Here is a 27,758-nt window from a genome sequence, read left to right as displayed (position 1 = left end):
CAGGGTAACGGAGCCCGGGTCCTGATGTCCGGAGCGGGCGCCTGATGTCCGGAGGGCGGCTTCCAAGCCCTGCAGGTACCGGGCTGTATCTTCCCAGTGCGACAACCCCACTGGGCAGCGCACTGGGGAAGAGTTCCCCGCAGGGAACGTGGTGCTGGTTTTTGGGATCCTGCGGGTGAGGGTCCCCACGTAGGGTCTCACCCGCGCAAGCTCTGCCAGCCCGACCAGAGAGTCGTCCTCCCACGGGCGGACAGGCTGCATAGGAGTTTTCTTTCTTCTTTTTTCCTGCCTCCAGCATACACCTGGAGGCTTCCGCTTGGACTGTCCTGTAGGGACAGGAAGACACTGGTGAGCCGGTGGCGGGAGGTGCCTTTTGTATGTTTTTCCGCTTCCTGTCCCAACAGGGGTCCAGTGGACATCCTCCATGTGTATGCTGTCAGGATGACGAGGGGAAATAGTATTTTTTCCCTTGTTTTTCAAAAGGACAAGCCACACTGCGTGTATTCAATGAATACTACTACGTTTAACTGTGTTGTGGCCCTGCAAATGTGTCAGAGAACTGCAGTGATGCAAAGTTATTCGCTACAGAAGATCAGGGATTTCCCATGCAGCAAAAAAATTGGCGCAAGCCTGCAGCCAAAATAGAATTTTTTCCCTTGTTTTTCAAAAGGACAAGCCACACTGCGTGTATTCAATGAATACTACTACGTTTAACTGTGTTGTGGCCCTGCAAATGTGTCAGAGAACTGCAGTGATGCAAAGTTATTCGCTACAGAAGATCAGGGATTTCCCATGCAGGAAAAAAATTGGCGCAAGCCTGCAGTAAAACGTAGCTGGCTGCGTCTGATTATTTTTAACGTTCTGCACGCAGCACACACGTACCCAGAGCCCTGAGGACTGTCAGAGGCAGGCGAAATAGAATTTTTTCCCTTGTTTTTCAAAGGACAAGCCACACTGCGTGTATTCAATGAATAATGTATGTCTTCTGGCCCTGCCTACACAATTCTATCCCTGTAGTATTAATGCCGGGTGCAATGGTCTGCACAGCCGGTTTTGAGAAGAAAAAAAAAAATGCAACACTGCTAACAGCAGCCTGGACAGTACTGCACACGGATAGATGTGGCCCTAGAAAGGACCGTTGGGGTTCTTGAAGCCTACACTCACTGCTAACACTCTCCCTGCCTAACCACCACTTCTGTCCCTATTGCAGGGCGCAATGCTCTGCAGATCCAATTTTGAAAAAAAAAAAAAAAATTACAGTGCTAACACAGTACTGCACACTATTAGATGTGGCCCTCAGAAGGACCGTTGGGGTTCTTGAAGCCTACACTCATTACTAACGCTCTCCCTACAGCAGCTCCGGCACCAGCACTTTCCCTCAGCTAACTGAGTCACAAGGCATCTGAGCCGAGCCGCGGGAGGGGCCGATTTTTATACTCGGGTGACATCTGATCGCCCCAGCCACTCACAGCAGGGGGGTGGTATAGGGCTTGAACGTCACAGGGGGAAGTTGTAATGCCTTCCCTGTCTTTCAATTGGCCAGAAAAGCGCGCTAACGTCTCAGAGGAAACTGAAAGTAACCGGAACACCGCGTGGTACTCGTTACGAGTAACGAGCATCCCGAACACCCTGATATTCGCATGAATATCAAGCTCGGACGAGTACGTTCGCTCATCTCTAAAGGGAATCAGAGAAAATTAGTGACGTTAAGAAATTTGCTAATCATAGAGTAAATTATGTATTGTCTGTTGAGAAGATGCTACGTTATTTGTAGATTTATTCTTTCCAAGGAGGTCACCTGAACTAAGTCATAGGCATGCAATGTGTATTGATGCATGAAATTCACATATATGTTCCAAAATGTGAACTTACAATATCAGTTCCCAGCTCTATAAAGAGGATGGTGATGGTTCCTAAGGTCAAGGGGCAGCTGATGATAACATAGACCATGAAAGGGATCATCTCCGGAATGTTCTTGGTCACCGTGTATGAAATGGACGTCTTCAGGTTGTCAAATATCAAGCGCCCTGAGAGAATGATATTTATGAGTTATTTAAAAAACATTGACGCAAATGGCAGAAGTATATATAGAAATTTGTTTCTGCGTTCCAGGAGATATTTGCCCTTCTCAAAAACATATATCTGTCTGCAAGGGCTCCCTTACATGGAATGCTTATCACTCAGTTTAATGCTAAATCATGCAAAACTGGGCAATAATCGTTCTCTGTAAACACTGCCAGCGACTGAAAAACAAATGATGATTAATTCGCTTATTGCTCAGTTCAGGCAGCCATAAAAAATAAGTGATTGACCTGTGTAATCAGGCAGTCGTTCATCAATGAACCAATGCCTGTTTAATCTGAACAGAGGTGGGTGGCTGAAAGATCTCCAGCACGGTCTGCCCCCATTCAGTAAGCACAGGAGTGGTAATCATTGATATGACTGTTGGAGATTTACGTGCCCAACAGTCGCCCCATGTAAAGGGATCCTAAGGACCTCAAAGTGAACCCTCCCTTCAATTCATTACAACAGGAACCCTCCCCTACTAGTAAGTCTACAATAAAAAGTTGGATGCACTAAGTTCTATCTTTAACAAAAGCACCACTCTTTATCTACCTATTAGCCAAAATTAGAAGGAACGAAGAGGAAAACCTCTGCAACATTTCTACAAGGTTCTTTGTTTCAAGAGAATGCAGAACGAGTACAAACTGACAACACTAAGAACAAGTCTTTCTTGCTTCATTTACCACTCATTTCTATGGTTAGCGTTTCTTAAAATAGGGTACAATACTAGAATGATGCATTTTGTCTTGGAAAAGGAATTGTTTACTTTTAAACCATTTTACTAATGCATAGGTCGCAAAAATAAAAGATCCTTCTTGGGCTCTTTAAGCCGTTGAAACATTTTTATTCCCAAAGCAGCCATCTTACCTTCTTCCACACCGGTCAAAATAGACGCAAAGTTATCATCCAGAAGAATCATATCAGCTGAATGTTTGGCAGCATCCTATCCAGCAATACCCATCGCCACCCAAATATCGGCTTTCTTCAATGCCGGGGAGTCATTCACGCCATCTCCAGTCACAGCCACAATGGCACCCTGATGGTTGGAGATAAGTGTTCTTAGTATATTCATCTTAGAGTCAACTTTGAGTTACATTTCTCTATGCTTTAAGACTATAATGGAATTTACCAGTCTCTGACCACCTTCAACAATGAGAAGCTTTTGTTGGGGTGAGGTCCGGGCAAACACAATTTCTGTGTGATATCTTAAGATGTCATCCAGTTCATCTGAGTCCATGTCAATGATTTCACTTCCATTCACTACAATGGCGCAGGCATCTCTGTAATCGAAGTGAACCGGTTAATTTGCTAAGAAAACTTTAGCTGTAGATTAAAGAGATTCTGACAGTATTTAACATGGCTGCAGCACGGACACACTCTGTGCACTATAAGGGTGCACTGTACATTATACAGAGTGTGTGTGTGTGGGGGGGGGGGCATACATTGACCAAAATGCTGCTGCAGTGTTCACATGCACAAAAACGAGCATTGTATGGGGTAAAGTGTAAGGTTTTCCTTTAAATATAAGCAATTGGAAAGCTTTCTTCCTTTTAACAAATAACGGGGCTAAGTAAAAAACATACAGCACAAAGATTAGAGAATAGATTGTTACAGATTTTGATGTGGATTTTAAAGCCGGTTGTGTAGTAACTCAGAAGCGTCACCACAACTGTACTGATAGTTCTGGGAAATTGTATAAATGTGACTTTAAATGTGCTTTTAATATTTCATGAAATATCTCATCTTGAAAGTGGTGGCTAGCATAGAGTTCAGTTTAGAAAAGCATCACAACCTTCCACCGATCAGCCAATCAGCATTGGGTAAGTGGGTAGAGAAATTCCAGTATGGAAGAGTACGGAGTACAAAGGAGGAGAGTAGGAAGTTGTGTAGCACAGTCATCCAAGACAGCTGGTTCAGGGGACAGATCCTCACAGTCCCTAATAGCCATTTCTGAATCTGACTCCTGCAGGATAAAGGGTGCATAGTGCAGGTTGAAGATTTCCCAGACCATTGTGAGGAACCCATATCAGCAGTATGAAAGCAAAGAAGAAGACAGCACTTAAAGTGACCTTCAGAATAGAACTTTAGAAGCTAGGATTGTAAAAGACTTTTGCTATCATCATCTGGATGCTGTATGAATGTGAGTTAACTGTTACCCTTTCTGCCTCCATGGACACTTCCATTTGGGGTATCATGCTACACCAAGACATCACAGGAAGCAGAGACCACCCTCACCATCAACCACCAACTTTTCAATGTAGTATAGCTAAGTGAAAGTGGGACTTGTACCTTAACAACCACCATGACTATCACCTCCCATTCTGGCACACTACAGTTGCACATCGTAAGCTTTTACTAGATGTTGACTGAGAAAATAGTAAATCACATCACCTGGGATTAACTCTTTCAACAGGGATTCCTAATCTGCTGGTAATATCTTCCACGATCTCGCCTGTACTTGAGATAATGCCAACACTTCTTGCAATTGCTTTCACTGTGATTGGGTGATCTCCAGTCACCATAATAACCTATCAAATAATAGAGAGGATCAGATATTTTTTATTGATTATCATATCCAGTTATCACTGTGATCCATGTTTGGAGATATTTACCTTAATGCCTGAACTACGACACTTCATGACTGCATCAGGAACAGTAGAACGAGGTGGGTCAATCATGGAGATGAGGCCAACAAAGCATAAATTATCTAGTGGAAAATTTCCATTTTCTGCACTAAAGGGGTAACCAGACCCATAGAAAGAAGGAAGCATGAATTGACAAAAACCTGTAGAAGAAACAGAATGTGTAAATAGTTATATCCTGAAGATACATAGTCTAACAAAGAAGCAGAATCCAAGGTGCATTCATTCTATGTAGTATAGAAATTTCTAGAGTGTCCATGAAAAGTTGCATATACCCACCAAGTTCTCTCTCTCCTAGACTCCCCAGGGCCATATACGCTGTCTGAAAGTTCTTTCATTTTCTCATCCAATGGATATTCCTGTCCTTCTATCATGATGGTGCTAGGTCTATCTAAGATTCGTTCTGGGGCACCTTTCATTACTAGCAAGTAACTATGCTCGGGAGAATCTTCTAGCTTATGAATGGAGACCTAAGTAGTAAGGCGAAAGACATCAACACTGAGTAAACATTCCCATTAATGAAGAATAGCAGAACTTGGGTACTGGTCCATCAATTACGTGGTACTTGTTGCTGGAATTAAAAGGGATTTCAAATACTTTCTCATTCTTTTGTCTTCTTTCCATGACTTTTCCCAAAACAATCTCTGTGAATTTTAATAAAGCTGCTTCTGAGGCATCTCCATTGACTGTTTTCTGCATCAAAAAGGAAACTTAAGATATCAACCTTTTTATAATGGGATTTGATTTTGATCATCAGGGGTCTGACTTCTCAAACCCTCGGTGAATACCTACTAGCCTAAAATTTCCACTGCAGCATCCACGTAATATGTGAATGGGCCAAGTCAATCAGAACAGCTCTCACTAAGGGGCTCTTCTGTTTCATAGATTGCTAGTAGGGAATCGCCTCTGTGACATCCATATAGCCTAATGGGACATGTGGCAGTGGTTGTCTTCATGAAACACTTATTCTCTTTATAGGTGCAAGATAGATCGATATTAACCCTTTGCAATCCAATTTTGCATTCAGGGTTTCCTAGGGTGGCTTCTCTTTCTGCCATCTGCTGGCTAGAGCCAGTACTAGGATTTTGGACATGCTGGAGAGGCCCCTGACAACAGAGCGGTCAGTTATATACAGTAAGAATACCCTGCCAGACATCTTCTAACATCAGAAGCTTTATAGCCTTCAATCAGAATGTCTTTAGACGTCAGACAGTGGATTGGAAAGGGTTAAATAGATGATAGATATTAGATAGAGAAACAGATATACCTTGCTTATGGGCAGGTCTTCCTGATCAGAATTGAATTCTGCTCGGTTGCATAGGGTGGCAATTTTACCCAATGCATGCCAAGACTGGGAACTCTGGTCAAACAATTTGTAAGGAGAATTTATGTGTTTATCAAAGAGAAGACGGTCCCAGATCCCGTGCAGAAGTCTGGGCCCAGGAGAAACACATCACACTAGCCTGAGCTATATCAGATGATTTCTGCTTTAATTTTAAGGTGGTCAAAGATTATATATTATAAATGACATCACAGCAAAAGTTTATACCTCCAAGGTGAATAAGGATATATGATAGGCTTAAAATAAAAGTGATTAACATAAGTTACACCTCCTTAAGTGTATCTATTACATACAATAAGACCGTCATAAATTCAGGGAGAAGGAAGGCCTGGGAAGGTGCCATACAGTCTAGTCACTTCTCCCTGTGTATGTTATACTATAAACATACATGAGTGATTTAATAGACTGTCTTATCTTATAATCTTTCTTCCTCAGAAGACATGCAGGCCTATAGAAGAGTTTCGTTTAACCCCTTCACTGCTATATATTCCTAGTCTACAATGCAATATAGAATAATTAACTGATACATTGATCTACAATTTTCTTAACATTCCCCACTTTAGATCAATATGTCAACACAGTAAATACACATATATAATGACTCTACCACAGACCCCCTGGCTACGGCCCGAAGCTTTATTACCAGGAGGCCTGGGTTCACACTTCAATACTAAGTATGTAATTATTTCATATAAAAGTATTACATTGATGCATATATATATATGTGAAGTCATTCCACTAATTGTACCCAAAATTAGGCCCGCCCCCAAGAGAAGCTTGGCCTTGATTTATTATCCAATTGATGTTCCTTTCTTCATATATAAATGATTGTCCATCATGATATAAAATCTTACTTATCGAAATGTCCATCAGTTATTAGAGCGATCCTCCGGTACAATCAGAACGCACTGGAATCAAAATGTCACACTTCAAAATCATCAAAGTAAAATGGCGCTTTCTTCGTAGAACTTTTACCCATCACTTGTCAGACAGAGGTGGTCACCTGACCCAGTAAGGCATCTTGTTCTTCGTCATCTTGTATATTTTGAAACATAGTTTTGGTGATGGAAGTGTTAATAATAATAAGGTTTTGTAACAGTCCTCGGATACAGCATCAACCGCAAAGTACTAGAATGGAGGCAAATACTGACATAGAGACTAATGTGGAGTATATGACTTGTGACCGGTGTCCGAACAAGTTTTCCAACCAGTCTGTGAATGGATCGTCTATGCCAGAGTTATCAGCTAGTTCATTTTATTATGCATTTAACCCTTCCAGTGCTCGAGTAACACTACCATCAGGTGCCGTGTTATTAGGAATGAAAGTACAGCAATATCCTCCAATCATTTTACAAACTCTGCTAGTAACATAACAAGAGCCATTCTATTTTGCCATGCAATGAGTGAGGTGTGTCCTAGTTGTTCCGCTGGGCCCTTGATTGCATCTCTTGTATAATTAACAAATCTCTGTTGGTTATAGTATGTGTAATTAATCCAGTCTACATCTTTATTCACTGTTACCCACCATACAAGAAGAGACTCAAACCCCCCTGCAGCCATCCGATTTCTCGTCCCATACTCGTCCGGTACCCCCCTTGGGACCCCGATGGGTCAGAGGAACCTTTGGGAGAGGTGTCCCTAGTTCTCCGGACACGGCCCTTGCTGTTACCCTCGGAGGTCATGAGGTACACAGGCATTATCAGTTGTACCAAGCACAATCCCGTTAGGGGCTGTACCTGGCACCTGTTCTAGGCCCGGTCACCACACAACCATCACACGTCTGTGCGTGCTCTCTGTAGCTCAGGCCATATCCCAGAGACAGCGTGCCCTTTACGGTTCTCCTCTCCGCACAGCATCCCTCAGGCAGTCTCCCATAGTCTGCCTTGGTCCCATTACCAGGTAGCGCGAAGCAAGCATGACCCCAAGATCAGAGGCAACAGCAGGTATCTGGTCCCAGCTCACAGGTGGAAACAGCAAACTCAATGTATAACATGGATCACTTATCTGTGGGGGGTAGGTACAGTGAAGAAGCTTAATCACACATCTTACATTCATCACACCGTGAGGACTTGTCATTAACTTTTATCTATCGTGGGGTCAAGTCTTCCTATCTCCTATAATTATTAACATTCTCTATACACAATATTTACTGCATAACATTAAGATTTACACAACTACTACTACTCCAATCATCTGCAGTCGCTTGGTCCTCCAACCTTAACAACCCCCCTCAGGAATTTCTCTTATCAGGGAGAGGTGATGGAGTAAGATAAACAGAGCTTTAGCTGTGGCTGGACTCCTACAGATAACCGCAGTATACTTGTGATATCCTTCCCCTAATAGGGACACTCAGCTCTCACATTATCAACAACTTCATTATTATTATATCTTACATGACATTATCACATTGAAAACACCATTTAACAATCAAAATCACTGCAAACCAATCACAGAACGGACATGTACACAAATAACAGCAAGAATGGACGTTCCCTGTTCACACAGGTTTATACTAAACTTCATTCCTGATCATCTTCATTACAGGTCTATTCATATCAAGCAAGCAGAGCATGGCTAGAGTCAGTCACATACCCCCTCCCTCCCTCACTGAACTCTAAAGCTGAAAGGTGGGGGCGAGGGTGAAAGAAGCATTCCCATGTAACAGACGATTTAACCATTTGTGAGCTGACCCCATCTTATAGCACACACTTAATAAGATAGACAGCATATCATCAGCACACAGAGGACAGTGATGGAGGCTGCTGACTATTCCTATGCAATTCAGAGAAGGCACTAATCACTGGTGTTGTGTACTACAAGTGCAAGCATTGGGATGCCAGGTAGAAGGTACAGCTATGGGATGTAAGGAGCCAAGATGGCGTCTGGGCGGCGGCCGAAGGTATTACAGCAGGTACTAAAATGGCCGCAGGCCATGACTAGCACTAAGATGGCCGTCAGGGACGTGGCCTGACTAGGAGTACTATCAAGCCAGGCAAGCATCTAGCCACGCCTTACCCCTTTGTGTGCAATGCCAACAAGTCCCTCATCTGACACACATCTATAATAATCTTTGTGTATAGCGCCAACATATCCCGCAGCGCTTACATAGACAGGGGGGATACAGAAAGACAGAAGTACAAACATTACAGAACCACAGTTACATAGTAATCAGCTGATGGAAACAATAGGGGTGAGGGTCCTGCTCCAACGAGCTTACATACTACAAGTAATGGGGTGATACAGAAGGTAAAGGGGCTGGAGATGTGCAGAGTATGGGGGGGTGGAGATGGGCACGGTATGGTGAGATGTGCACAGTATGGCGGGGTGGAGATGTGAGAGATGCTATACACATAGACAATGGTCAGACATTTAGCCGTGTGACGGCAGAAACGGTGTGACTGCAGGGCTGGTTTATGACGGCTAGCAGGGATTGCAGTCAGTAGGTCAGGGAGCAGATCTACCAGTATGGCGCTCGTCACTCCTTCTATAGAAGTTACACTCAGAGCTCTCCCAGCATCCCCCATGTGTCGGACGGCGCCCCCTCCTGGTCTTATACTCCCTTCTGCATTGTTTAGCACAAATAATACAAGACAAAAAAATTTTTTTTAGAGTAGTTTGTAAACCCCTAGGCTGTGAACACTGTCCATATGAGTGCTACCACCCCCCCTGTTGAGACATGACACAGGCCATGGCTCAAAACTGCTGCACCTCTGAAGAACGATTTAGGTAAGATAGCTTTTTTTTTTTTTTTTTTAACGGAGATGTACAGCCCATCTACAAGAGTGTATTCAGCATCTACAAGAGATACATCCTGCAGATCTGGTCTGAGTAACACCTCATGTGCCATCTCTCCTAGACAGTTGTATGGAGGACCGTCTGAAGAAATAGGCAGTAAGGTAGATGGATGGAGCGTAGTACATCCCTAGGTTGTCAGGTGTGGCTGTGAGAGCAGTAGTGCCCTGCAGGGGGATGTCTACGAGGACTGAGATGTGAGTATAACTAACTGCGTGCGGTACTCAGTGTGTGGGGGGACAGCACTATAGTGGCAGAAGGTCTGACTACCGCTTGTACACAGGCTGGGAACGCTCGGCCACTGGATCTAATCTGCAAGAGTAGTATGCCAGCAGTCTGCTTCCCACCGTGTTCCTGAGTTAACACAGAGGTGATATATCCTTCCCCTGAGTCAACAGTTAGCACAAAGGGCTTGCTGTAGTTCAGCAGCCCCCCAGACTGGTGTGCCCACCAGAGTCTGTTTTAACCTGACAAAGGCTTCCTCAGAGGCCCATCTCACTGGATCCGGTCAACTGCAGCCAGAGGGTCATCATAGATGATTCTGGTAAGAAGCGCTGTCAGAGATGCAGAATTTGAGATCCAGGAGCTATAGAAGTTTGTCTGTTACGATCGTGTGGGCAAGCAAAGCACGGAACCCACATGATCATGACCAAAGGGGACGCACACGGGTATCACCAGGGTCACACGGGACTCACACCGGTTTCAGGCAACTGACCCTGTGCTACAAGGGAGGATGATAGTGGCCCTACCTAAGCGGGGACATTGCCCTAATAAGGGCAGCCCAGCGGTCTTCGGATCTGGGCCCTAGCTGATCCTAGGAGCCACACACCAGAACAGGATGCATTCACATGCCACATGACAGACCCAGAATACACTGCATACAACATACAACCACTAGTAACAGATTGGAAGCTGAATATAAATACCAGGTATTAGTTGACATGTTGTACAAGATGTTGAAATCTAGCAGGCCACTTCACGGCTCCTGGTTATACTGCTAGTCCCTACACTAACCAGGAGTCCAGCAGAACCGGACACCGTTCACACCGCACGCTGCAACAGGACAGGACACCGATAGCAGGTCACACAGCAAGCTGACACAAAACTGACAGAATTTAAACGTACAAACGGCCATGAACCAAGTCACACTGCAACCCTCACCAGACAAGCATTCATGACGGCCCACCTGAGGGGCCATATAGACTGACCAGGGGATTGGCTAGCAGACAGTACCACACCCAGCCAGCTCAATCATTAACCCTGTGAGTGCTGTGCTGCTGGAAACACAATAGAACAACAAATCCAAGCAGCACACGTAACATTCTCATTCCCAAAAAAGGAGATCATTTGCTCATAGTTTTGGGACCTCCAGAATTGCTTGCCTACCTTCATCTGACAGGTTATACCCCAAATATTTAACCGTTTGCTGACCGTATTGGAGTTTCTACATGTTTACTTTATGGCCTTGCTCATAAATAAACCTCAAGAGTACGACTGTGTCCCCCCACAATTCTCTCCACTGTCTGCTGCTGACTACCAACATGCAGTAGTCGCTGACTACCTCTAAGAGGCTGGAACTGGGCTAAGTGTACTGACATAGCCTGGGAGACAATTGTTGGAGATTCACAGCAGCCCTGAGGTACTCTGGTGAAGGTATACCTAATTTTATCATAATATCTCATTACAATACATTTACTGGACATATTCGGGACTATATAATCTGACATTTCACAGGCTTATTTGTCTCTAGGTCTGTTATAACTGGTTCAGAAAGGGATTCCCTGTGGGTCCGGCCATTAACCCCTCTTACCAGGATATGACTATTACTACATTTAACATTGGCTACATATTGGGATGTATTAATGTCCTGGTGGCTCCTTAGCCCACCAGGAAAGTAATCATCCGCCCATTCACCTGGAGATCTATCTCAGGCAGTGGAGATTGCCATGAGATCCTCCAAGTGTTGTACATCCACCTCTTCTAGTCATTTTTCCCCAAGGTGGCTGAGAACATTGTTTCTCAGGGCACTCTCAGGCAAAATCACTAGACTTCCATTATTCAAACACACATTTAAATCCCCGCGCTGCATCCCACCTCTGCTTCTTCCTCTGTCTCTACTTTCACATCCTCTCGCTGTCCAATGACCTCTCTGACTTACTTGAACCATCATATCACATTCCTCTCCCTGTATAAAAAAAAACCTCACTTTCTGACCCTTTTCTTTGTAACACTTTTCTGCATGTTTTGCATATTGCAAAACATCCTGCAACGATCCCATCCTCAGGGTAACTATGTATCTCATTATATAACCTCCTATTTCCTTCTTTACTGCACTTACTAACGTGTTTAATGGCTGATTATATGCAGCATTAGGATCATCTCTCATGCCCCCTGATTATACTATGGAAGGGGTCCACCATCTCCTCCCCTCCCATTCTAATTTCCTTCTACAGAACTCCAATCTGGCCATAGAATTATTCTATCTGCTCTCTCTATTTTTCATTCAATTGGAACTCCCCATTAACCCTTTGAATTGTTCATCAAACTGTCGGGCGTCTATTTTTATATGGGCGTGACAGTTTGGGGCTTCTTTTAACCAGACTTCAGCAGCGGATAATCCGGATTTCTGCTGATCTTTTAGCTGATTTTGTCCGTATTGTATCACATAATTCTTTACAACTAGAACTTTTAATTTATTTATTTATTCCACTCATCTCAATCACTCACACATTCGCTTCATGCAATATAAGACAGCAATACAAATAGTACATTATGTTAGTAGGCGGCCGCCCTCTTCATATTCTTAGTTACTCTATAACACAATATCAAAGAGAAAGTAATAGAAAGATAAGAAGTAAAGTTCCTGGACACCCCTGTGTCCCATGACGTCATCTAACCACTTTTTACGTGTCGCACGGAGTTAATTCTTTCCTGTAGCCTTCTCACAATGGCTATGGTCTCACATAGACTACTGCTATTGCCCCTTTGGCAACCCATTCGTCTATACTTCTCATTTACCTTACACATTTCACATAGACTACTGCTATTGTCCCTTCGTCTATGATTGCCTGTCATTTACAATACACATTGTAAATTCTACTAACACTAAAGTATACAGAAGAAGAAGAAGAGAGAAGAGAAGTTTAACCATTGTTATACTTACTACACGTTATCTGGGAGGCTTCCAAATTCTCCGGCTAGTTCGGAAAAACGTCACTGTTTCAGACAGGATGCCCGACTGGCCTCTAATTACGTCTAAGCAAGACGGAGGTCTTTTAATGATCGGAGAGTACTTCAGACCCACCTTTTCACAGCCAGGCTGTCCTCTCCCTCTGCAGTGAGTGATTCCGGCTCGAAGGACCAAAAATGTAAGGAGAATTTATGTGTTTATCAAAGAGAAGACGGTCCCAGATCCCGTGCAGAAGTCTGGGCCCAGGAGAAACACATCACACTAGCCTGAGCTATATCAGATGATTTCTGCTTTAATTTTAAGGTCAAAGATTATATATTATAAATGACATCACAGCAAAAGTTTATACCTCCAAGGTGAATAAGGATATATGATAGGCTTAAAATAAAAGTGATTAACATAAGTTACACCTCCTTAAGTGTATCTATTACATACAATAAGACCGTCATAAATTCAGGGAGAAGGAAGGCCTGGGAAGGTGCCATACAGTCTAGTCACTTCTCCCTGTGTATGTTATACTATAAACATACATGAGTGATTTAATAGACTGTCTTATCTTATAATCTTTCTTCCTCAGAAGACATGCAGGCCTATAGAAGAGTTTCGTTTAACCCCTTCACTGCTATATATTCCTAGTCTACAATGCAATATAGAATAATTAACTGATACATTGATCTACAATTTTCTTAACACAATTCACCTGGAGAGAATAATAAGCAATGGTTATCTTATAGCAGTCTAGCCTGTTGTGTGAAGACAATTATTTAAGGTGCCATGATTAGAGATTGATAGGTTCATACCTGTCTGATCTTCACTGGTATCTGCATTATGGATCAAATTAGCAAACCACATATGTGCCACAGTCATACGGTTCTGGGTGAGAGTCCCAGTCTTGTCAGAGCAAATGACTGAAGTGGAGCCAAGAGTCTCAACAGCTTCCAGGTTCTTCACCAAGCAGTTTTTCTTTGCCATACGCTTTGCAGTCAATGATAGACAAACCTAGATGGTACACATGGCATTAGGGAAGCCAAATAGTATTCAAAAGCAATGGTTGACAAAGGTAATAACATTTATGAGCTTATTAACAGGTACTACTTACGGTTACAGTTGCCAGTAGTCCCTCAGGCACATATGCTACCACAATACCAATGCAGAATATTATGGAATTGAGGGGACTATATCCCATAGAGACAGAAATAATGAAGAAAAGTATGCCAACACCCACTGCAAGCCCACTGATCAGGTGCACAAAGTGCTCAATCTCCAAGGCAATGGGTGTCTTCTGGTTTCCAACTTGTGAAGCCAGCGATGCAATCCGTCCAATGACTGTACGATCACCTGTGTTAATTACTATACCGCATGCTGTCCCTGTAGAGAAAACAAACTATTACGTTGGGTTTTAGTCACTTTGCTGCACATACAGATCATCTTAGGTACTACTACTACGTGCATAATTTGAAGAGTATAAATGAGAGCATCTTTGGATATTGATTTATAGCTAACCTTCCAAGCAAGTCGTGGAATAGAACCCCAGGTTCTTCGTCTCTAAGGGGTTTTCATCTGTGCAATCCACACCACGAGGTTGTGGCTCTGATTCTCCAGTGAGCGATGAGATATCAACCTACACATCAAGAGCAATAGGTCATTCTTATGACTTAATGTATTCTAAGACTATCTTCCAACTATTACCATAGTGTCATTTATATATTTTTTTTTAAACAATCTTTTATTTATTTCTCAGTGAAAAAATCCACATTACAAATTTTCATACAAACATAGGTGGTTAAACAGTAGAAAATAATTGTAGTAGACTACGCAGATCTTCAGCTATAGTAGGATTATAAAGTCTTGAAGTAGACTAGTTCTATGTGAGGAAGGCTGTATAATGACTATGGGTGTTAGCTACCCCTGCTACGCATTTATTAACAGTTTGTAGGTATGGCATAAGTGAAAGAGTTATTGAGTATAACTAGGGAAGGGGGGGTAACATCGAATACAAGAGAAACAGAAAGGAACTGCGAGATGTCGCGTTTTCTTGTTAAGAAATGCTTCGGTGTGCCTGAATGAGCTTTGGTAGGGGGACGAGATTTTGATTGGGGGGGGGGGGGGGTCAGATCCTTATTGGGGTGTTACGGAATATTGGATCCAGGGCTTCCATATTGAGAGGAAATTCTCTCTGCTTGCCGTCTCCCAGGCTACCAGTTCCTCAAATCTAAAAATCTGTGAAACTTTGTCCCTCCAAAGGTCTAAGTTGGGGATAGATTTTTCTCTCCAGTGTAGGGGAATGATTAATTTCGCTGCTGTTAGGAGAATAGTCGGCAGGTGCTTCTTTGCTGGTGTGTATCGTGGGGATGGTTTCCACAGGAGGACCTCTTCTGGGGTGAAAGTGTATGATGATTTGCATATTTTGTTTATCTGGTCGTTGATTTTCTCCCAGAAGGGTTTTATAATAGGGCATTGCCACCAGATGTGTAGTAGAGAGCCTCTGTCGGCTTCGCATCTCCAGCAGTGGTTATTTGGGGAAAGTTTTTGCTTTGAATAGGTAGTCAGGCGTTTTATACCATCTAGTGATAATTTTGTAAGAGTTTTCTTGTATCCGGACGCATCTGGAGAATCCATGCGAGTTGCTAAGGACTTTCTGGGTCTCCTTTTTGTTTAGGGAAATTTTTAGCTCGTTTTCCCATTCTCTGATGAACCAGGGTTTTTCTGGGGCTTGGATGAGTAGCAAGCTCTTATACAGGCGGGTCATGTTTTTCTTTGGGAGAGGCGTAAAGGATAGATATACCTCGAACCAGAGGGGGTCTCTCATTCTGTTACAGAAGATTGTTTGGAATCTTTTGATGGAATTATATAGATCTAAGCTCTCTATGAAGTTCACTGGTTTATCTGGGATTAATTCTTTGATTTGGGCTGGATTGGTGAAGCGGTGGTTTTTTAGTATCTCGGCTATAGTTATTGAGCTGAGGTGTGTCCATGCTCCAGTCACCTCCTTTGGTTTGTTTGCTAATATTGCCGGGATTAATGAGGCAGGGGTCATTGGGGCTAGTTTTACTGGAGGTTCTTTGTCTTGCCGTAGGGAGCGGACTACTTTAATAGTGCCTCTTGTGGTCGGGCTTAGATTAGAAAGCGTGTTTGTGAGCGGGTTAGTTGACCAGAGAAGATATTGATCTTTAGGCTGTAGGGCATCTTTTTTCTAGTTTTGTGTCAGGTGGGTTTTTATCTAGGTTAGACAGTGAAAGCCACCTGGCTAAGTGTATGGCCTTATAGTAGAGTAGGATATTGGGAAGGTTGAAGCCACCTTGCGCTTTTTTCTGGGTTAGGTATGTGAAAGCTAATCGGGGTTTACGCTTGTTCCAGATGAACTTGCAGAAGGCTTGGTTGAGTTTGGTGAAGAAACACAATGGTATTTCTATTGGTACTGTTTGTAGGGTATAGAGTATATAGGGGAGGATGTAGGTGGAGATTAAGTTTTTCCTGCCTATCCAAGAGAGGTATGGGACTTTTAATTGCTGGAGTTGCGTGTGTACTTTCTTGAGTAGAGGGACATAGTTGGCTTTGAATAATAGGGCGGGGTTTGGAGTCAGTAAGATACCTAGATGTTTTATGCCCGATGAGGGCCATATGATGGGGTGTTTTTTCTTAAGTGAGTTAATTATGTTTGGGGATGAGATGTTTAGAGCTTCAGATTTACTGAAATTTATTTTAAAGTTCGACATTTTCCCAAAGTGCTCGAAAATTTCTAGGCTTTTGGGAAGTGCTTCTTTGGGATTAGACATTAAGATGAGGAGATCATCTGCGAATGCAGCTGTGGTGTGTGTTTCCTATTTTTAATCCTCTAATTTCTGGAGTTTGTCTGATCTTCTGTAGTAGTGTTTCTATGACTAGTATAAAGAGGGTCGGTGACAGTGGGCAGCCCTGCCTGGTACCGTTGTTAATAGGAAAGGGGTTCGAAAGTGAGCCATTTACTCGGATCCTGGCTGAGGGTTTAGAGTATAATGATATCGCCTTAATGAATTGTGCTGGGAAACCGAATTTGGTCAGTGTGTGTGTCATGAAAGTCCAGTTCACTCTATCAAACGCCTTTTCAGCGTCTGTGCTGAGAAGGGTGAGTGGGACTCCGTTAGATTTGGCGTAGTGGATGGCGTTAATGATACGGGCTGTGTTGAATTTACCTTCCCGACCTGGGACAAAACCTGTTTGGTCTGAATGAATGAGTCTGGGGATTATTGAGGTGATGCGTTGTGCAATAAGTTTTGCCCACCATTTGAGGTCTGCATTTAATAATGAGATAGGGCGATAATTACTGCAGGATTCTGGGTCTTTGCCCTCTTTTGGGATTAAGGGGATAAAGGCCTCGAGCGTTTGCTTAGGGAGTGTCGCGCCTTGAAGTAGCGAATTGCATAGATTTGTGAAATGTGGTAGCAGTGTTTTCGAAAATTTCTTATAGTAGGTAGTTGGGAGGCCATCTGGGCCGGGGCTTTTCCCGATAGGGATGGAGGATAAGGTGTCGAAAACCTCTGATGGAGTAAATGGGCGAAGCAACTGGGCGCGTTCTTCCTCTTTTAACGTGGGGAGCTCAAGTGAATTGAGGAAGGAGGTTATTTCTGTGGGTTCTGTATTCTGACTAGTTGTAGGGTCAGTCAGGTTATATAAAGATGTGTAGAATTTTTCGAATTCTTTTGCAATTTCTATAGTGGAGGTAGCTATGTTGCCGGAGGGGGATTTTATTTTTTCGATTAAAGGCTTTTTCTTTTTGTTTCTTAATTAGGTTTGACATGAGCTTGGAGCCCTTATCTCCATGTGAGTAAATTTTGTATCTAGAGATAAGGTGAGCTTTTGCTGACTTTATATTTAGTAAATTTTTCAGTTTGATTCTGGTGTTTTTTAGTTCGCCTAGGACTTTAGGATCATGTGTGTGTTTGTGTGATGCTTCTAGGTTAGAGATTTGAGACAGTAGGTCATTGACCTCTTTTTCCCTTTGTTTCTTCAGTTTTGTGCCAAGGGCTATTAGTTCGCCTCTGACAAAGGCCTTGTGTGTTTCCCAGAGGATCGGTTGTGATGTTTCAGGAGTGTTGTTAAAGTTGAAGAATTCTTCAAGTTTGTCTACTAAGGTCTTTGTTTGTTCTTCATGTTCAATTAGTGTGGGGTTTAGCTGCCATGTCCACTCCCTTACCGGCAAGCTGTCGAAGGTCAATTTTAGGGAGACTGGGGCGTGGTCTGATACTGAGATGGGCCCAATGTCTACTGCTTTGATAGTTTGTACATATGTCCCTGAAATTAGAAAGTAGTCTAGCCTGTGATACGTGGCGTGTACTTGGGAAAAAAAGGTGAAGTCTCTGACTTCAGGGTTTAGCAGTCTCCAGGCATCATGTAGGTTTAAGTTTGAGAGTGTGCTCTTAAGCTTACGAAGTTGTTTGTGAGGAATCAAGGGAGAATGGGCTGTGGTGTCTATTTCTGGGTCTAGTGCTATGTTAAAATCTCCTCCTATAATCATTATGCCATCTGCAAAGTTGGCGAAGTCGTTCAAGGTGCGGGTTAGCCAAGGAATTTGGTTTTTGTTGGGGGCGTATATATTGGCGAGTGAGATTTTTTTGTGCGCTATCGTGCCTTTTAGAAATAGGAATCTGCCATACGGGTCTGTTTTCATGAGGGTTATGTTAAAGGGGGTATTGTTTCCTATTGCAATCGAGACCCCTCTCGAGGCTGAGGTGTGAGTGCTATGGTACCATTTGTTGTATTGGAGAGTGGGGAGTTTGGGAAGGTGGTTGTGTCTAAAGTGGGTTTCCTGTAGGAACACTATTTCCGGCTTTAGCTTTTTGAGTATGGTAAAGATCTGGCTTCGTTTTTGGGGGGTGTTCATTCCCCTTGCATTGAGGGAGGTACAGTTAAGGTCCGCCATTGCAATTGTATGGGGGGAAGGTAGTGTCTAACAAAGCTCTAGGCATCATTGCGCATAAATGGTTAGTCATCTCGTTAAAACAGAACTTGTAAACAGAGCTCACTATGTTAGGTAGTGAGTAAGAAAATTGTAAACTGCTCGGGTGTGTGTAGGGCCCCAGGAAGATGTCAGTCTCACTCCGACCCATATAGGGTGTGCGGGGTATGCCGACCTGTCGGGTCCTCTCGACACAGCCGCGCGTGTGGGGGTTTTGGGCGAGCGTGTCCAGCGGGGGTGGGGGGGAGTTGGGCGAGCAGCCCAGACCTCAAGGTTAGTTAAACATCAGGTAACAGTTGTGAAGTGAGTGGGATGCAATGTGTAACATGTGAGTTCTCTTTTCCTCCGTCTCGCTAGGTTGGTGCTCTCAGGGCGTTAGCAGGCTGTCCGCCAGAGGCTGCAACCGTCTCACCGCTCAACTCCGAGAAGTCCGCCCCAGTGGGAGACAAGACGAGTTGGTCGTGTGGAGGGTGGGGGAGGAATCGGGTAGAAAAGAGAGGTCTCTGAAACAAAAACTATGACATTTATAACGGTAGTTAGGAATATAATTAGCAGTTGTGAGGTTGTCAACTCACGCGTCCCAGAAAGGTGATTTCACCCGATTCCCGGCGTATTGAAGTCCACAAAGAAATTTGTGCATAAGCGGGGGGAGGGGTTCAAGTTCACCTATAGAGGGGAGATAAAGTAGGAAGAACTGTCGAGTTAAGCGTCTTATTGTTCATCAGTCGATTTGCCTTTGGGGCTTTTTGCGTTTTGTAGAGAGCTTCCATCCATCCGGCTTCACTAGCTGTGGTATCTGGTGTTGCATCTGGACCGGGAGCCATGATGGGATGTCGATTGGTGGTATTTCTAATTTTTGCCAGGCTTCTTTAAGGTCTTCCGGCGATCTGATGGAGATTTGTTGGCCCCCTTTAAAGGTGGCAAGACCAAAGGGAAAGAGCCATTTTATTGGGAGTTTTTTTTCTCTCATGGCGTCCGTTAGTGGTTTTAGGATCCGTCTCTTCGCCAGTGTACTTGGGGCAAGGTCTTGGAAGAGTAGGATTTTGGAGTTGTCTAGAAGGATGTTCTGGACCTCTCGTGCCTTTTGAAGTATGGTTGAGGTGTCCACATAACTGAGAAGGCCACAGATTACATCCCTCGGCGGGTCTGTGGGGGAAGGTTTAGGATGCAGAGCCCTGTGGATGCGTTCTATTTTTATGTCCTTTGCACGGTCTTCTCCAAGAAGGGTCTGAAAAATTTGTGATGCTGTAGAATCGAACGCTTCTCTAGTAATGGACTCGGGAATCCCCCTAAAGCGGATGTTCTTGCGCCTGCTTCTATTTTCTTGGTCCTCGAGCAGTAGCATAGCCTGGTTCAGGCGGTGTTGCTGTGCTGATAGGTTGGCTTGTAGCGCTGTACTGTGCAGGAGAATATCTTGTGTGTTTTCTAGTTCTTCGACTCTGCGTCCTATGTGTTTCACTTCCGTTTTTATGTCCGCTAACTCCTTTAGGACTGGCGAGATAGCTTGTGTTAGGAATTGTTTGAAGAAGGCTTTTGAGATTACTCCTTGGTCTTGTTCTTCGTTATGTTCTGAGGTGATCGATGCAGTGTCTGCGTCAGAGTCCTCCAGATCTGGGTCTGGTTGTGCGTCGATTATGGCTTTATTTTTCTGCGCAGCTGGAGAGGTATGTTTTTTCTTAAGATATTTATCCATCTCGTTTTGATTTTTATTTGGTCTTGGGGTTCCTGTCTGATCTCTGCTCTTGTCCCTGTTGGTCTTGACCATTTTTGTGCTTGGTTTTCAATCTTGGAGATAAAAGGGGGTTGTGCTGAGGTCTTGTGGAGGCTCGCCCATCAATAGTTTAAGTTATGCATATATAAAGCATTGTTTCCCAGTAAGGGATGTTGGTTTTTAAATTGCGGTTTTCACCTCTTGATTTGTGAGGTGGATCTCTGGTGTGCTTTCTTCAGTGAGGGCAGCGGGGAGGCCAGAGACAAGCGGGGAGCGTTTGTCTGTAACGGCTACAGGCCACGATTTTCTTTGTGTCCTCTTAGTGGTACTAAGGTCTTGTATCTTAGTATGTGAGTCCAATCTGCAGTTATTGTGCTGCAGTTTATGAAAAGGAGGAGGGGGGGGGGCAGTTGTGTTGATAGGTGAGTATTCCTCCTCAGGCCAAAGTCCTCCAGGCTGCAGGGAGTTAATGAGAGGGGGGAGGGGCTGTTGTGTGCACTTTCCGACCGCTGGGAGCGGTTAATATGGCTGCCGCTGCTTTGTGGAATCTCCTGTCGGCACCCTTAGGTGTTTGGAGCTTGGAGCTAGGGGTCGGGGTCTCCCGCGGGGCGTTGTGGAGTCCCTGCTACCAAAGCACTGTGCTGCTGCACCGCCGCTGACTCTCGGGAGCTCGTGGAGCGGGAGTGGAGCTCCGTCGGGATCTGCGCTGCAGGGGGGAGGGGGGGCCGCGGCTCACAGTGGTGAGCGATTCGCGGGTTTGCGGTGCCGCTGCGGGGGTTCGGCCAGTGCCCCTCACGTACCTTTGCCTCTTTAGTGTGCTTGAGGCTCGTTGCAGGTGAGTGGTAGTTCTCCGGTCGGGCAGGGAGGCTTCCGGCCGGCTCCCGCCACAGGCTCCGAGCCGCGGCACCTCCGCTCAGCCGGGTCGCGGGTTTCCCGACACTCACCAGCTCGAGAGAGGTCTTGTTTTGTGCCTCTTGAGGTGTGGGTCTCGGCTCTGGTGGTCTCGGGCGCGTGTGTGAGGGTTTTTAGATGGAAAACCGCGTTTTAATGCGGTCTGGCTGGAGGAGATGCCGAGCGTGCGTCTTTTCCGATTCCCCGCTAGGCCACGCCCTAGTGTCATTTATATTGAATGTAAAAGTGTTTTCTCCACTTTTCTCACCTTGCAACCCTGACTCTCAAGAATACGTAAATCAGCCGGGATTTGATCTCCACCTTTAATAAAGACAATGTCCCCCACAACAAGGTGTTCTGCTATCATCTCAATACGCTTCCCATTACGAAGAACCAAGGCTTGCTAAATCAACAAAGAAATGTATTAGAAACAAAAACACATCAAGTGTAATGTCAAAACTTTGCAGCAAAGCTTCTTACCTGAGGCACCATGTTCTTAAAGCCAGCCATAATGTTGGTACTTTTAGCTTCTTGGTAATAAGCAAAGAGCGCAGTCATCATCACTACTGCGATCAGGATGATAGCTAACCAAAGCTGAAGACATAGAGGAAATGCAATTCAATAACTGACACAATACGCAATCACAGTAGTCATGATACATGATTAAAGATCTACGTGGTAAAATCCACTGGTTTTCTTACATTGTCTTTGGCAACAGTGGGATCTTGTGCAACTTGAAGGCCATATGCAAGAAAGCACAACGCAGCTGAAATCCAGAAGACGATGGAGAAACCACCGGCCATTAGCATCAAAAATTTCACAATTTCCGGGGTTCCTTTTGGAGGGGAAAGCTTATTAGGTCCATCTCGGGTGAGAAGTTCTTGGGCAGCTGCAGTGCTCAGACCCTTGAAGAAAAAGATAATTTGTTAAAATATTGTGCACCTTGGGAGTAAGGACAATACATGAGACCATCTAATGGTCAAATTGTAAACTTACCTCTTTGATATTTACTGAATATTTCTTTTCCAGTTCTTCAGAATTCAACTTATGGTCAGACTGGAAAAAGAAAATATGTAGTCAATACTACACACAATTAGGAAGATTTATTAAAAAAGGAGTGTCTTTTACTCTATACTTTGTAGGACCAAAATCCAATAACTTTTTTAGGGGCTCGTGTCTTTGTCACAAATTTGCCACATCTTTCACTGAACCTGAACAATAAGCAAGTCTAGCTTTGTATGGTAATTTGTGCAAGTAATTTTTGCAAAAATTTTAGTTTCGAGGAGGATCTACCCCTCCTGCTAAACCTTGACCACTTTCTCGCTACTTTTGAAAAGTTGCTGGAAGTGTAAAAAGTCACATTATGGTGCAAATATGCTGTTAGTCATAATTTGTCACTTTTCTACAGCATAAAAGTGGTGGAGAGGCATTGATAAATTCTTCCCTATGGCTATAATTTAGTCATTATTTTGACCAGATCCACACTGTCCTAGATTTATTATTGTAATTATTACATAATTCTTTAGCTTTGTCTCCTCTGCTCGGTTACTAATAAGGTCCTACTGAGTCGGTCAGTTTGGTAGAATCATGTTTAAACCCACAGAACAGGGTCATGACCCATGAGGACTCCCTGTACTTCAATATATTCTGTTTTCTTGCCATCACTTACAATCTCCAACTCCTTTTTCAAATTTTCTACTTTCTTCTCTTTGCTCTTTTTTTGAGCCCAGCAAATAATTTATCCTTGGTTTTCTCTCTTGTCGGTTCTTCATCTATGGGTATGGTGTAAATATCACTTGGCTCCTATAAATGAAAGAAGCAAACACACAATTGAAACAGTCTAGATATTCTACTCACCATTAGGTTGACTGTCTTTACAGTTAAAGTATTATATTGTAACATGGAGTATTTTGTATCAAGACTAGGTGAAGTATTTCTTGTTTAATGCAAAGTTCATACTATTAATCTGCCTATTAATTTCATTATCTATCTATTCATCTAATATGTATCTAGCTAATATCTATTCATCTGATATGTATCGAATAGATGGGTAGATAAGTGAGATTAGATATTTAGATGATAGATAACTATTAAACAGATGACGATGGATATTATAAGTCTAGCTAATATCTAACAGAATTTAATATATATCTTTCAGATAGACATGTGTTAGATAAATAAATATTTAATCAATTTATCTAATATCTGACAGATGGATATGAGTACATATAGATGGGATATTAGATAATTATTTAACTAAGAAATGTCTAACAGATAAATACATAGATTCTATTTGATAGATTCTAATACACAGTATATTATCTATCTTACTGCTACATATTAAATAGATTATGATTAGCAGATAGAAATTAGATGATATCTATCCGATAGATAATTATTAGAGATGAGCGAACGTACTCGTTTCGAGTACTTACGCACCCGAGTACCGCCATTTTCGAGTACTTCAGTACTCGGGTGAAAAGATTCGGGGGGTGGTGGTGCGGGGGGGAGCAGCGGGGAACAGGGGGGAGCCCTCTCTCCCCCCCACTCCCCACTGCTACCCCCCGTGCCGCCACGGCGCCCCCCGAATTTTTTCGCCCGAGTACGGAAGTACTCGGAATTCGCGGTATTCGGGTGAAAAAGGGGCGTGGCCGAGCACGTTCGCTCATCTCTGATAATTATCTATCTAATAAATGTCTGCTGTCTATCTCATCTATCTGACATATATCTATCTGATAAATTCTATATTAGATAGATTCTGACAGATTCTGACTGATAGCTTATACACTGTATATTAGGTGTATATTTGACGTAATCTATCAGATAAGAGATATTAGGTAATCTAATACAGTAGATTATCAAATAGAATCTCTTACTGCTAGATATTAAATAGATGCTGATTATCAGATAGATATTAGATGCCATCTATCTGTTAGATATTAGATAAACATTATCTAAGATCTCATCTATCCATAATATAGATTCTCTGTAAGATATCATCTATTTTACTGCTAGATATTAGATGATGATTATCAGATAGTTATGAACATGGGCGTAACTATAGGCTCAGATGCCCGGGTGCAAAAGTTCAGCTGGGGCCCCCCCATCCTTCATCTGTACCCAGAGGCGTAACTTGAAGATTCAGGTCCCCAATGCAAAACCTGTAACAGGGCCCCCCAACTAGAATGCTTTATTCATACTATTAGGCTCCCTATATGGAAAAGAGAGGCCTTATGGGCCCCCTAAGGCTGGGTTCACATGGAATGGAAATCCCACAGAAATCTCGCAAAATATCTGCAGCGGTACCGCATGGAAATTCCACAAGATTTCCGCAGTATGAAGTCCTGTGGGATTAGGCACGGGTTTTCAAGCAGCTTATTCCTCTGCAGCCAGCTCTTCCCCATAGAAAGGAGAGATGGCCTGAGTGGAAATGTTGATACAATTGACATGCTGCGGCTTTGATTTCCAGGCTGCATGTCAATTTCTGCGCGGCTTGGCCACAAATCTCGTCCACTTTGCCGCTTTAAAAATTGCCGGTGGAATTTCGGTGTAGAAAGTCTGCACGGAAATTCCGCAGCAATTCCACCCCGTGTGAGCCCAGCCTAAGGCTCCTGGGCCCGGGTGCAACCGCATCCCCCATAGTTATGCCCTAAATATGAGAAATGTAGATATGTCTGTAGTAATTCACAGTCTCATAAATAAGATATATATATATATATATATATATATATATATCTATATCTTACCATATTTTTCTAGCTTTATATAGAACAGTAAGTGTCGTCTAAATTCTTAAACTGAATAGGACATTTTGCAGATATACTAGAAGTGCACTTACCTGAGAAGACATCCTTGCAGGGCTGGATATTCAGACTAGGTCAATGTGCTGCAGGAAGGCTGATGCTGGGGTGCTGCAGGAGTGGAGCTGCCTAATCCTAGCAGTTAACTGATGGAGGATGCCATACCTCTGAGGGATCAGCCCATATCTTATATATTGAGTGGCCCTGCCCACTGTCCCCACCTCCAGGTAATGAACTCATTAGATTTTGGATCTAGCTATACCAGGTTTCCTCCAGATAAACCAGTATTTCTTTTTCTTTACACAAACGTATTGAGATGCTGATCTCCAAGATGTACCTGAGGCAGACGAGAGTAACAGGAAATACTACTGCACAATATCCTAAAAAGGCATATATAGTCATATCTGTATTGGCTGAGGGTTCACATATTTAGGGCATGCATGTGTTTTAGACCCATTATACGCCCATGATAATCACTGCCGCATAGTGGGACAAAACTAAACCATTGATTTCAAATGATTTCAGTGGTTTCGTTTTTACTGTTGGGATTCTCCCCTGTTAATTGTATGGGCCAGTGAGCGTAGGTGCGCATACGGCCGTCTGAATGTGTAGCCTGATAGAGGAAACTGCAACTTTGCATGTGAAGTTTGAAAATAAACTGAACAATCACCGCATCAGGCCTCGTTTAGATGAACGCTGTTTTCGCGCTGCTAAGGAGCAAGAAATCAGCGCAGCTATAGTCCTGAAAAGATTGCGTGAATGGGTGACTTCAAGCTCTGTGAAGTAGCCCGTTCACACGATTCGAGGTGCGTACTGCGTGCTTTCAAGGCTCCCGTAGGAGTGTATGGAAAGCACACAGCAAAGATAAGACACTGTTTGCACTTGCATTTCCTATTTTTGTTAGATGTGCTGATTCAGCGCGTCTAACAATCTGCCATATTAGCGCTTCTATAGGAACCAATAGGTTCCTATAGAAGCGCATATTAAGCGCTGCTTAGCAGGGCTAAAACAGCACTCATCTGAACAAGGCCTTAGGAACACTAAGGCTAACTTCACACGGGCGAGCGCGATATTGGGCCTTGCATCTGCTGCAAAATTGCATATTGGTGAGCCTGCTTTCATGCTCACCAATATGAGATTTAGCAGCAGGTGCGAGGTGTTTTTGTTTTAAAACCGCCTCGCATGACTTGAGATTGTGGAGTTTATCCCATTGTTTTCAATGGGGAAACCTCGCATCGCATTGCATGCACCTAGCACATGGTGCGATGCTGCTGCCAGCCCCATTGAAAACAATGGGAGATGTGATGCAAGATGACACATAAAGATAGCATGTGCCGTGATTTTTTCCTGCTCTGCGATGCAATGAGCAAAAAAAAATCACTCGTGTGTGACCACTTTCAAAAGAATGGGGTTCCTATTCATGTAAAATTTGTGCAATTTTCTTGTCAGTGTGAAGCCAACCTGTCAAGCCTCCATTTATTTTAATGGCGCTTTTCAGATGATTTTAGCACAGCGTTTAGATCACGTGCTAAAACGGATGCTGTATTTTGTGTTCTTGGGTGAACCAGCACGCTTTTGACAAGCTACATCACCCATAGCAATGAATGGGGTACATTAAGAACCGCTTTAAAAACTTGGTAAAAATGCTATGCCAGGGGACAGGGGGAAAAATGGTGGTCATCAGCTTGCTTCATCTGCATTGTTACTGCACAAAATATGCAGTATAAATTCAGGCAAACGCTCACAAAAATGCTGTAAAACATTGCATTGAAAAAATAACGGGTTGGTCCACCTTTTTAGGTGCACATGGCTTTCAGACATTGGGGAACAGATTCCCCAACGAACATCCTCTATACTCAACTCAACCCATGTCCTCTGCGCAGCTTTTTAGTTGGTGCACATTTTGTGGATAAATGGGAGCAGAAACTCACAGCCCTTTTCAGCATATCCCAAACATGTTTAATGGGGTTACGGCCCAGTGAGTTTGGGGCCAAGGCAGTGTGGAGAATTCATTGTCGTATTCCTCTAACCATTCCATAGTGATCACAGCTCTATGACATGCAGCACTGTCCTGTTGAAAGAAGGCATTGTGGTTAGGGAAGAATTCTTGAAGACGGCGGCGTAACTAAAGGCTCAGGGGCCCTGATGCAAAAGGTGAGCTGGGGCCCCCCCTCTATCTGTACGTGTACCTGTACCCATATCTAAACCATGCAGAGGCATAACTTGAAGCTTCTGGGCCCCAATGCAAAACCTGTAACAGGGCCCCCAACTATAATGCTTTATTCATAGTACTGGGCTCCCTATATAGAGAAGAGAATGATATATGAATCACAACAGCGCACCTCGAAAATGGAAAGCAGCCCAATATGGACAATAAATCAAAATAGACTC

At 43.5% G+C, this 27,758-nt stretch overlaps 1 protein-coding gene and 1 pseudogene across 1 annotated transcript in view; one reads left to right on the top strand and one right to left on the bottom strand.

The window, feature by feature from the left end:
* LOC136631691 (potassium-transporting ATPase alpha chain 2-like) overlaps positions 1 to 25,877 on the bottom strand; it is a 39,418-nt pseudogene extending 13,541 nt beyond the window's left edge.
* Positions 1 to 27,758, top strand: part of LOC136632365 (potassium-transporting ATPase alpha chain 2-like) — a 479,010-nt gene that overhangs the window by 251,314 nt on the left and 199,938 nt on the right. The window lies entirely within an intron of this gene.

This window comes from Eleutherodactylus coqui, chromosome 6 (genome assembly GCF_035609145.1).
Source record: "Eleutherodactylus coqui strain aEleCoq1 chromosome 6, aEleCoq1.hap1, whole genome shotgun sequence".
NCBI classification, from domain to species: domain Eukaryota; kingdom Metazoa; phylum Chordata; class Amphibia; order Anura; family Eleutherodactylidae; genus Eleutherodactylus; species Eleutherodactylus coqui.
Note: the sequence above shows the minus strand (reverse complement) of the source record. Positions and strands in the feature narration are given on the sequence as shown.